The sequence below is a fragment of the Centropristis striata genome, chromosome 7, assembly GCF_030273125.1.
Source record: "Centropristis striata isolate RG_2023a ecotype Rhode Island chromosome 7, C.striata_1.0, whole genome shotgun sequence".
Classification (NCBI taxonomy): domain Eukaryota; kingdom Metazoa; phylum Chordata; class Actinopteri; order Perciformes; family Serranidae; genus Centropristis; species Centropristis striata.
The window spans coordinates 25,331,386-25,343,481 of NC_081523.1; positions in this window are offsets into that span (position 1 = coordinate 25,331,386).

The window sequence follows — 12,096 nt, forward strand, 5'->3', positions numbered from 1 at the left end:
CTGTCTGATTGGTGTTTGGAGGTCAACCAGCCCTCCATTTCCTGCCTGGACTTTTTTTGTTTGGACCTTTGGACACTTCTTTGAAAAACAAGTGGTCAGCTCATGGTTTCTCTTGGATTTCCCTCTATTGGCTTGTAGAAATAACACAGTGCCTTTATGCTGCTGCGCTTCTGATTCCATTTTGTCCTGCTGAGTGTTCAACTGCACAGACATGAAACGCTCTGGACTCCGTAGTAAAAAAAACAAAAAAAAAACAGCAACCAACAGCAGTTTTTGAGTGCAACATTTCAGGATGGATTTTATTAAAAAAGATCACGCGTGAGTAAATTAACACAAACAATTTCCCAGATTATCCGGTCCGGTTTGTATCAATTGTCTGTTGTCCACTTTAAAGTAATCAGGACTTCTTTATGTCGCCTGCTTTGCTGAACACATGCACGTGAAATACACTTTTCATTGCTAATGCTGTTTCAGTCTGATTGTTTTAAGCATGTCTCCATTAACCAGAAGTTTTAAAGTAACATTATTCTTCACTTTCCTTTTGTTTTCAAGCTTTGTTCTTGTTGCTGTTGCCTTTCTGCAGCACAGCTACAACCTCACGGCCAAATAACATTCACTGACAGGAAACACGTAACTCCACAAACACAGTGCATCAACATTATTGGCAGAGATGCAAATCCATGCTAGATTCAATGACCACATGACCTCACACCAACCTCCCCTAATCTTAACCAAAACAACCATTTTAAACTTTATCTGGAGGCTCATTCTTAAACATGATACATTTTACATTACTGCTGCCTATAACCCTAGTGGAATCCATCATTTTGTATCACTGAAGGGTTATTTAGAGGCTGATTAATGCATTAAATATCACATTTAGGCCTGTTACCTTTATCCCAGAGGTTGAATATAATAGCTTTATCTTCCAATTCTAGATCCTTTGAGTGGAAAATATTTTTTTCAACCTACAAAAATCAAGAAGGAAAAAGAAGGCAACAAAGAACAGAGATGATTTTTTTTTTATTTAACTGTTCATGGGGTTAAAATAATATTAGGACCAAATAATAAGAAGGCTGCTAGTTATTCCCATGTTATTATAATTGATATAATATTACTTAATCCTCTGGCCTAACACAGTTGTTCCTTTCACAAAGGCACCCCCTGCCAGTACTGACTGCTTTATAGAAGATCAAATGGTCAAATTTGAATTTGTTGAATGATTTATCTCTCCGGTTTACTTTACAAAGTGATAAAGTTTGTAAAGTAAACAGTTATAGTCTGCCTGTCTGAGTATCTTATTGTAACATCCTCATAGTTTGAATTAGATATTAAAACAGAAAAAAGACGTTTGAAAAAACGTTTGTGTCAGCCTGGGACACTCATACAAATATGAAGTTTCTGAGCATGCCTTTCTTCAGTTAAATGCCAAGGAGAAGCATATTTAAAGTGTGCCATTTCTTTTTAAAATGTCTTTACATATTAATCTTTTTTGTGGCTGTGACACAGGCAGATCTGTTCTTGAGACGAAGAAACTGATAATAACTACACTGGCGTGAATGCAGAGGGACATTATGCAGCACAGAGAAAAAGTCTAATGAGTTTGATGCAGGAGGGACCCGATGTAACATATTACACTGTTATGACTGATATTTTTGTAATTTCTTTGACAGACACACAGTGACACTGTACATTCTGAAGGACTGGTCATTATATTGTTTTTTTTCACAGTGTTTGCCTTATTCTGTGCTTTCCTTCTCAGTCTAAAACATTTTTGTGTTTGCTGCAGTCAGCTACGCTTTCAAATTAAAATGACAATTCGTTCACCTCGCTGTCATTGACTGCTCAGCTGCGTTTGCTTCTCTTGAATAAGTCATACAATCTGTACCTTCTGTACTTAATAGCTACTGTGCAACCAATGTTCCCATTAATAATGGAAAAGTATAAAACACACTGGTTACACTGTCAAGAGTCAAACCTCAATGTTACTCGTCTCATCTGATTGCTACAAGTTAGCTGGCTAACACGACCCGATACAGAATGATGTTGCAGAACATACAGTGATTATGTGAAGAGCATTTAGCTAAGCTGAACTCATGAAGGTATTACATTTACTGTAAACATGTAATATTTCAAGCTTACAGTGGAAAGAAACTTCCTGTTTCTAGTTGAGTTTTTTCTTTCCTCTTCAATACAAAATGCCTTTGCTCTCTTTTTTCTAGTCTGTGGTTAATTTTATTAAATTATTGTGTGGAGTATTTTGTCTGAGACTTTCTGCAACAATGATTCTTTGTCCAGATGTTGAAGAAAAGTAATGATCTTAACCTAGAAGTACTATGTGAAGCAATTTACATGACAATTGCTTCGTATTATATTAACAATATGTAAACCCAAAAACTGAGACCCCTCATGACAAGTTTGCGGGGAAAATCCAAACGATGTGATGTTTATATGCATCCCTAGGGGCCAGGGTCAGGAGAGGCCAATCATGTAAATGTTTGAAGTCCCCCCAAAAAATTTAAGGAAAGTGGTCCCTGATGGGCACTCATATTGGCATATTTTTAAATGCCAACCACTGTATAAAACCCCTTATACCATCCATAAAGGCACAATACAGTTAACCACTGCTGTCACAAGACCAAATAAGTGGGTCACTTTCACTTTCTTGCAACTGTATGACAGCCAGATACTGTTATTTATGACAACAAGCCACCTTTAAAAGTCAGACAACGGGCATCAATTAGCTTATTTGCGCGGGGCCCTCAGGAGTCTACCTTCCACCACTGCCAACATAGATCTCCAACCTAAACGAAAAAATAGTTCATTTGTCAATACCACCCATAATGACCCATTTGAGTGTTTTGCTGTGTTCTAAAAATAGCGCACACTTTATTATATACAGTTATGGTTCGCAGTTGTAAAAGAGGCTGCAGTTTCGTTGAAGGCTACAAAACCACTGATCTAGGTTTAGGGCAAAAAAACGTCCTGGTTAGGTGTTATAAAAAGTAAATTAATGTACATTAATTCCGGAAGTGAAGTAGTTATGAGAGTGACGTGATTACTGGAAATTACATAGTTACGTATAAACATGATGCACAAAATGTGAGGCACAGAAGTTCAGTGATGTTTCAATCACATTGTTTACGCTTGTTTTCACATGGGACATGACATTCCGCCATTTGAACTCAGCACCGCCGCCAGTCATTATTATTACGGTCACTAGAGTGCAACAGAGGACGGTCTAAAACGTAAATATGGGTCATAATTTGTTACCTGTACGAGCGACCTATGGGGTCGTTTTTGAAGGAGGTCTAGTCCCACTACTGCATATCTCTGCTTTTTCTTGGGACAAGGCTTGTTCCCCATGTTCAACTGAAAAACATTTAGTTTGAAAGTACATTTGAGAGAATGTAGCTGAAGCAAATGACCTTGTTCTGCCTCTGTGGTGTTACAGTGTGTATCAAAGAAGGATTTTCTGTCTTTAAAGAGTATCCACGGTATTTGATGATAGCAGAAATTAAAAATGGATGGTTGGGGTGATGGATTTATGACACAGGTTAACCTACAGTCATTGACAGCAGGTTACTTCCCTCCTGCATAAAGGTATTAAAAGCTCATGGCACAACACTTGACTTGTCCACTGATCTCCACATATTTTATTCCTCAGTTCACACATTTGTGTATGGCAACCTGTTAACAGACTCATTAACAGCCTGCCTCTTTTCTTACATGCCCAGGGCATTAATATTCTAATGGTTTCCTTGACAGTTTAATACAACTACCACACAATTACACTGGCTGCAGCCTCCTGTCAGCCTCAGCAGACATTTTTGCATTAAAGGTTATGGCTTTCTGCCCTTGAAAGACACTTGCATCTTGTGGCAAAGCAACCAGAAACAACAAGAACTTCTTTGTCCTGTGATTTGTTTATTTTTCAGCTGTAGACTTACTTCTGAATCAACTGACACATCCTTTTTATACCTTCCCTAACCTGCTTTTTTAGGTTGTTATGAGGACATTCTTTTACCAGCAGCGAATGATATAAACATCACAATAATTATCATAATTAATATTCAATGTCCTCTTTAAAGTAGTGTGACAAACGGGGGTTATTTTGGCCCAAAAAAATCTGGATTTTGACTCCTAGCTGTGTGGCAGATATACTCAAAATCCATATTAAGTGAGCTGGGAAACAAGGGTTTCAAGTGTTTCAGTGTGGCATTTTAGTCCAAGCTGACAGGTCAGCGCAAGTCTCTGTCTAACCTCCTATTGTGAACGTGCTGTGTTCACGCAGAGCACAGCGCTGGACTGTTGAAGTGGATTAAGTGATCTAAGTGAGGGCTGTGGAGGAGGACGCGCCACCATTACAGTGAATGATACTCCTGTTACAGCTCTCCAACCGGCACTTCAAACAACCAAAAGTGGGAGAGAAGGAGGAAAGGTGGGGATGTAATGTGGGAATGAGCCAACCCTACTTCAACATTTTATATCAAGAGCACTTGCAGGCTTGCAAATTGCCCACTTTCCTGACAGACATAGAAGTTGGATTAAACAAACAGGCCACACAGTAGCAAGTTGTCTTTAGCTTGCAGGTGTTGCATCACATTGCTTTGGCTAATAAAACTGCAAAGATAGACTTTACGTGTCAGCGACACTGAACACTTGGATGTTAAAGTATGTTTGTTTGTGACCACTGCTGTCCCATTCGTTGTGCTTCCAGAAACCTTCATGACAATGTTAGCGACCTCACAGTCTGCTGGCATTAATGTTTGCAAAGTGCCACTTTACAGAACCATTACAATACTCTACTAACTTCAGAGCACTGTGAGAATCCCTCTTAATGAATTCACTTTCAGAGCGCTGACAGAACACTTTGGAGTCTCCTGAAGAGGATTATAGATGCAACAGAGGGAATATTTACTGCAGTTCAAAACAAAGTATGCGAAGCACTCCTTTAGAACCAGCTCACTACAAAAGCATTAAACAGCCAAGAAGAGTCTTTAGAGTCAGAAGAGTCTTCAAGTGGCAGCTTTGCGCAATGTATTCTCATGAACGGGTTTGATGATATCTTACGAAAACCTATGCACATCAGTTAACTAAATATGACTGTTCTAATCAATGATGATGTGAAATGGTCATAGGTCGCTTTTTGAATACAGGGTTAATGTTGTGAAATAGAACTAGCTCGCTGCCAAAAACTAGATCAGGGTTTATGTAAAATGTGAAAAGTGAAAGCAATGCAGAGGAGCTTTAAACCTGCATTCTTGATAATGGCCAACAGGGGGCGACTCCATTGGTTGCAAATAGAAGTATGATTAGATAGAAAACAATGTGAATATGACCCTACTTCTTGCTTAACAATCTGGGGTCTGGGCCTATTTGCCCTTTATATAGCACATAATATTTACTATACCCATGATTGGTATTTGGCATTTTCTCAGCACAACTTCAACATGATCTGTCAATTATTTTTTGATTTTAACCCACTTTATTAAATCAGCCAAAAAATCATAAAATCTGAAATAAAATAGAAACAAAATTGAGACCTGAAAAATGTAAACATAGGTTACAAATATGTACATATAGAGGTAAAATTCAAATGTAATAAAATTATACACAAAAAATGACCATAAAAACATGTTTATTTATAGGAACAGTGTTAGATGATCCCCCCCCCCCCCCCCCCCATTTTTACAGAATGCCACGCCTACCTCGTCCCATCCTACTTTTACACTTGAATAAATATTTTTGTACTATCAAATTAAAACGATCATATCTTTGGTTTTACACGACCTCGGAACGTCAAACAAAAAACTGGAGAAAGTTTCAAGTCTGTAATTTAGAGTGAAGTCGACAGCAGTGCTCCACGTGACCTCGTTTTTTGTTACGACCCCAGAGGATTAATGTTTTACCTCAGTAAACATTTTCCTAAAGAGTTTATGGTCTTTATCGCAAATTTCAAGTCTTCTTCAATATAGGATGATGTTCGTTTTGTAAATTAGAAAAATAATAAAGTTAAAGTTAACACAGCTCACTGTTTTCGTCTTTGAGCTTTTACTCTTTTTCAGTGTGTTTTCAGTTCATGAAAGTAAAATTTTGGCCCCTTAAGAATGTCTTGTTCAATGTTCAGTTGGACTGAAAGACATTCTAAGGGGTCGGCTGTTCATTTTGAACTACAGATGCAACTTTGTAACTGAGCTAGCTAGCTAGTGCTAGCATTAGAGTGCTACTGCTAGATGGCAAAAGCCAAAATGCCAATCTCAACGCTTCAAAACACTGACGTCACAGTGGCTGTGTTCACTTCTTTTATTTGCTGTGGTCTGGACAAAAGTTTTGGACCGACCAACTTCCAGACAGATATCACCATGCCCACAGCCAAAGCTAGCATAAACCATAGCTCCTCTTCACAGCTCAATACAAAACATTTTTTACAAATGTCCCAAAACACAACAGAACAATGTCACTGAAACCAAGGAGTCTGCAAATTGTCATCTAAACACCCAATGCAGTATCATCTGTATTCATTGAGAGCTAAACAGTAAAATAAATCACAAGTAACAGCATTATACAGCATGAACCATATCAGATGCTATTTCATCCCCAGTTTGTACGCAATCAAAAATGATTTTTGGTCCAATCACTATATAAGCAGAGCTTTCTTGCCCTCTAAGGACAGATTGAACTGCTTTATAAAAGTGTTCTTTCTTTTGGCACAGTACCGGTCGTGGTTGCTAGGAGATTTTTTTTTAATAAAACCTCAACACCTGTTAACCGGGATGGGGAGGTTACTGAACAAGACTATTCCTTTCCAGTAGCTACTGTGCTTTGATTATAAAACCTCATCTGAACTTATAATCATCGGTCATTCTTTTGATGGGATACACAAAATCCCAGGAGACAGTGGTGGATATGCTGCTGTGTATCTTTGGTCTTTTATTCCCTTAGAAGACACATTCTGCACAAAAGGGACAAAGGAACCAGAAATAACAGAATTTTTTCACCTAAATAATGAACGTAGATGAATTGCTGTAACATCTGACCACCAATAATGGGCGGCTTTTATACTCCTTTAGCTCACTGCAGGCAACTTAATAACTTCTGCCAAGTACAAGACATTACCTTATAACCCAGGATCAGAGAAAATCTGGTCTCAGGCAGTAATAACGTAATAGAAACCTAAGGCAACGACAGGATTGTTCCATATAGAGGAGCAGCAAATACATAAACAACTAATGTTCAAGACAAAAGTGAACTTTGCATTTCACAGCATGGCATTAGAAAAGAGATTTTTGTCACAGTGCTACAGCATTTCTGCCCGCCTTTTCACATAAGTGGAACACCAGGATAAAAGTTCATTTCCGTCAGTCCCTGCCCCCACCAAAAATATAAAAGAAATAATAATGATGCTCCCAGTCCTACAAAAAAGCGTCTTACTTCACTGAAAGGATAAAAAAAGTGAATACAAATGTGTTTCTTTGGTGCAGGGACAGTTATTAAGCTATGCTTTAATGTATTTTTAATGGGATTATATCACAGCTATAAGAATACTCCGTGTATCCCATTTGAACTCACATAAATATGTCCTTGTCATATCTGACTTACTAATACCTCTCTCGTTTCTCACCTTGCCATTCTCATCGTACCTGTGAAAGAGACTGGATGATGGTACATTGGAGGGTTTATCTGGTGGAGTAAATTTGATGGTAATCTTGTAACGAGATAAAAGATTTCTAAGGAGCTTTATACTTTTGAGCAATTCAAAGGGACATTTCTCACAACAACTGATGCTGCTGACAATTTCCTGCCCTATTACAGGGTGGACTAATGATTAATTCATGTCCCCGCTGTCTTAACGAGGTTGTGCCCGTTAGTGGACAGGAGGGGGGCGCACTCTCGGGTGCTTTGATATCCTACATTCAAGGCTGTGTCACACATTAATGATTTCTTTGAGCTGTGAAACGAGCATCATTATCTCTTTTTCAAAAAGGGAAGGATGTGAGATTTCAGCTCAGCTTGTATAAAGACAGGAGGAATCAGTCACTGTGTACATATGTGTGTGTGTGTGTGTGTGTGTGTGTGTGTGTGTGTGTGTGAGAGAAAGAGTGAGTGTGAGTGAGTGACTGTGTGACACTTGAGCATTGCCTTACATTGTAACCTGCATCTGAGGGAAAAAGGATGGAAAAAGCAACTTTTCTGTCAACCCAAACAGCAATTAAAGGGATAGTTCAGATTTATTGAAGTGGGGTTATGTGAGGAACATATCAATAGTCAGTTTCTTACCTACAAGAGATGTTGGTTGGCATGCCCTAAGTCTGGAGAAGCAGGCAGGGGTATCAACACGTAAGCTAATCTATGTACCGTTAAGATTGTGGTCAGCAGCTAAATGCATTTTAGCCATCTAAAAAGATCTATATCAATTTAAGTATATGCAATTTTTACAATTATTTACTTATCTATGAAACAGGAAACATATGAACTTATGCACACCCATAAATGGTAACTGCAAGAGGCTGGGATTTGCAGACGTTTAGTCAGTATATGGGTGAAGCTCCAAGAAAAGCTGGATCCTACATTTCCCATAATGCAAGTGGGTAGCATCTTTCATTAGATCCTTTCTTCTTGGTAAATGCTCATGTCTTTCAGAGCCCACTAACCCTGGAGTTGCAAACAATGTTGATGACATCATCAGGGTTATTTTCGCAGCCTTAAGAAAGCTCCATTCAGAGTTGTAAAACACCTTTAACTTGAATTCATCTAAGCACTAACACTGGATATTGTTTCAATAGAAGTCTAATTACACAATACCTAAGTTTTACATTTCTTTTTTGATATTTTATTTTGAGAAATATGCACTGACTTTTCTATACACACTTCCACACATACACGCATTTTTTTTCAAAATAAAGCTATCAAATACTAAATGCTAGGTAAACATGAGTAGCACTCCTGGAACTGTGCCTCAATAAAATAGTCATACTAATTTGGCACAATTCAGATTTAAATCAGGAAGCATCTAATAAAAGAAGTAATTAAGATAACAATTGTGACAGTCAAAGCCACCATTCAAATTTTAATACACATTGCAACAGACACATTTCAGTCAGTACCAAAAAGTTATTGAGGTTTGATATCTGCCCTTATTGTGCACTTGATTATATATCAGTTCAAGCTGTAAATCAAGAATACTTTGAGACTTCTGTATGCTGCATGAAATGGACTAATACATTCAAAAGAAAAATAGTATGATGAAATAAAAAAATCCATTCTGGTAAAAAAAATGACCTAGGGGCTGACCTCATGATTTTCCACAAATTCCAGCAACAAATGATACCCTGTTCTTCCTTTCTTTTTCATCCAGCCCATGTTTCAACCAATTTCCTGCAGTCTACTTTCAGTCATCAAAATATGTTATTTATTAATTTTTTTTTTTTACTTTTAAGAGGCTTTTCATGCCTCTACATCTATTCTGTCACTTCACCGCTGCAGCAGCAAGAAGGGTTCAAAGGTCACGGCAAAGTAGAGAGAGCTGGATGAGTGAGAGGGTTTAAGTTCGCACAGAGAGTGGAGGATTGTATATTTCCTAAGAAAACAGGAGCAGCCATTTGAGTGGAGGTCATGGACATTTCTATGCATGCTGACGGAATAGGTGGAAGCGTTGGAGGAGAAAGGCCTCTTAAAACTAAATGAACTAAAAGCTCTTGGTTTGAATGCTCTTCAGCCTATACTCTGCCAAATGTACTCTAGCTGGAATAAAGCACTCAGGTCAGAAGGGATGTTTTTTGAAGCTTTTAGGCTAACTCTGATTCCCACTTAAAACCAACTTTAGTTCCCATTTCACAGGACAAGACCTTTTCTCTCCGTCTGTTTCAGTGTTACTGTAGCATGTTACAGTAAAAAAGACATTTTCTTCTACACTTGTTGAGACATTTGTTATTTAAAATGTATGGCTTTAATTCTAAATTGAATTAGAAAAACAAAACAATAAACCAAAACAAACGTGAACTTTGTTGCCCTTAGAGTTGCCATAACAGACGTGTCATGTCTTTAATATAGTCCTTTATACACACACACACACGCACACACACACACAAATTATGCACTGATTTCAGGGGTGTAATTCTTATAAAATCCACATGATGGCAGTATGGATCTATATTATGATCTCCCTCGGCATCTTGGTTTGAAACTTAATGTGAATCATACATTTTAAATTAAAATGCTTTAAAACATCACATTTTAATTGATATATTGAGTTGATTTTTTTAAGGTATAAGAACCCATAATTTGCATATGGATGAATATTGATTCATATTGAATATTTTTATAGCATTTTTTTAGCAGGGTGTGGATATTTGTTGACCTTCCCATTGTGTTTGGATCAGATCTGATGTGCTTAAAGTTAAAACAGGCTATTTCATGAATATTATCCAGTTAATCCAAACCTGACCAGTTTAAAGTTTGTGTATAATTTCACCTTTATCTTGCCCTGGATTGTTTTCTTTAACTATATAATCTAACTATAATGTAACTATAATCTAAACTAACACATCGTCACCCTGTTAAAATAATTGCCTAACCCATTTTTTCAAGTTTTGCAGGAAACACAAAAAACTTCACCAAAAGTGTAACATATGACATTTATTGATCATTTCACTCAAAAAGGATGTAACAAAGGATGGCTATTGGCATAGTAATAACACTGTGTGTAGATTATGTAATTTAAGAGAAATAAATGACTTAGGCAATTTTTTAACAGGACTTTGTGACTTAAGCAAGATATGGTAACGCTTTATTTTAAAGGTGTCTACATAAGAGTCACACAAGCCTGTCAGAAACATGAAATGACAAGTATCATGAGCATTAATGTTACTTCAAAGTGTCATTAATGTTCATGACACATCTCATGTTTATGACACGCTCATGTCACTCTTATGTACATTTTATTTTGACTTAGGCATAATAAATCCGCTTAAGTCACACTTGACATAGGCCATTATCTTAAAGGGGTAAAATCACATGATCTGATCAACTGAGGATGAGGGTGATTTGACAATAGGTGGCCGGCGTCATGAGGAGATGATTTAGGCAAAAAAAATAACAATTTTGACAAAAAAAAACTCACCTACTTAGGCGATTATTTTAACAGTGTGACAATACAAGAAGGGTTACTATAATCAAAACTAGAAAATTTCCTCTGGGGAAATTCTGAAAGGGCCACGGGGGCTACTGCCGGTGTGTGTACACTATGATGAGATTCTTCAGAGATTTCAAACAATTAATACTAGCAATGATATGATACTATATTATATACAAGGAGCACACCTACAACAAGCATTCCTTTTCAAGTATTTATTCATACAGCAACCTATGCCCTTTAACCTCAAAATGTGTGTGTGTGTGTGTGTGTGTGTGAAACATGTGTATCTGGAGGAGTGTGCGCGCTTATGCGCGCATTTGTGTGTGTGTGTAACAAATATCCCATAAAGTTACCTGTGTGTGTGTGTGTGTGTGTGTGTGTGTGTGTGTGTGCGTGTGCGTGTGTGTATCTGTAACTGTAATCAAATCAAAGGATCAAAGGCAATAAGAGCAGAGCAATCAACAGAATTAACTGCCACCTGAATGTCCCGGAACAGTGAGAGCAGCCAGAGGTGGACAGATTGGAATTTCTGGCCTCGAACAGAAAGCATTTTGGGCAAAACCATAATACCTATCATTGATCCGATTTCACTTTGAGCATCCTGAGTTCTTCCTGAACAGCTACATATGTTTTTTTTTGTGAAGAAAAATAGCTTTATAAGAGCAATCTGTTAAATATGCTTTTCTACAGAAATCTTCCTGCCTTTTTAATATGGCTGTCAATGAGGCTTTTGGTGCGTGTTGGTGGCGCATCTATGCGTCCTATGCCCAAACTATAGTTCTGAGAGCTTTACCAGGGGATTGTAAGTGAGAAGACAAATTTTCCTAAGTTTCTATGTATAAATTATTTCTGTAAAGTGGAATTTGCGGCCTGGAGCGCAGTTTCCAAATTTATTTTTTGACAATTTTTTCTCTCCCTCTACACTCTGGCGATGATGTCACACACTGTGACACTAACAT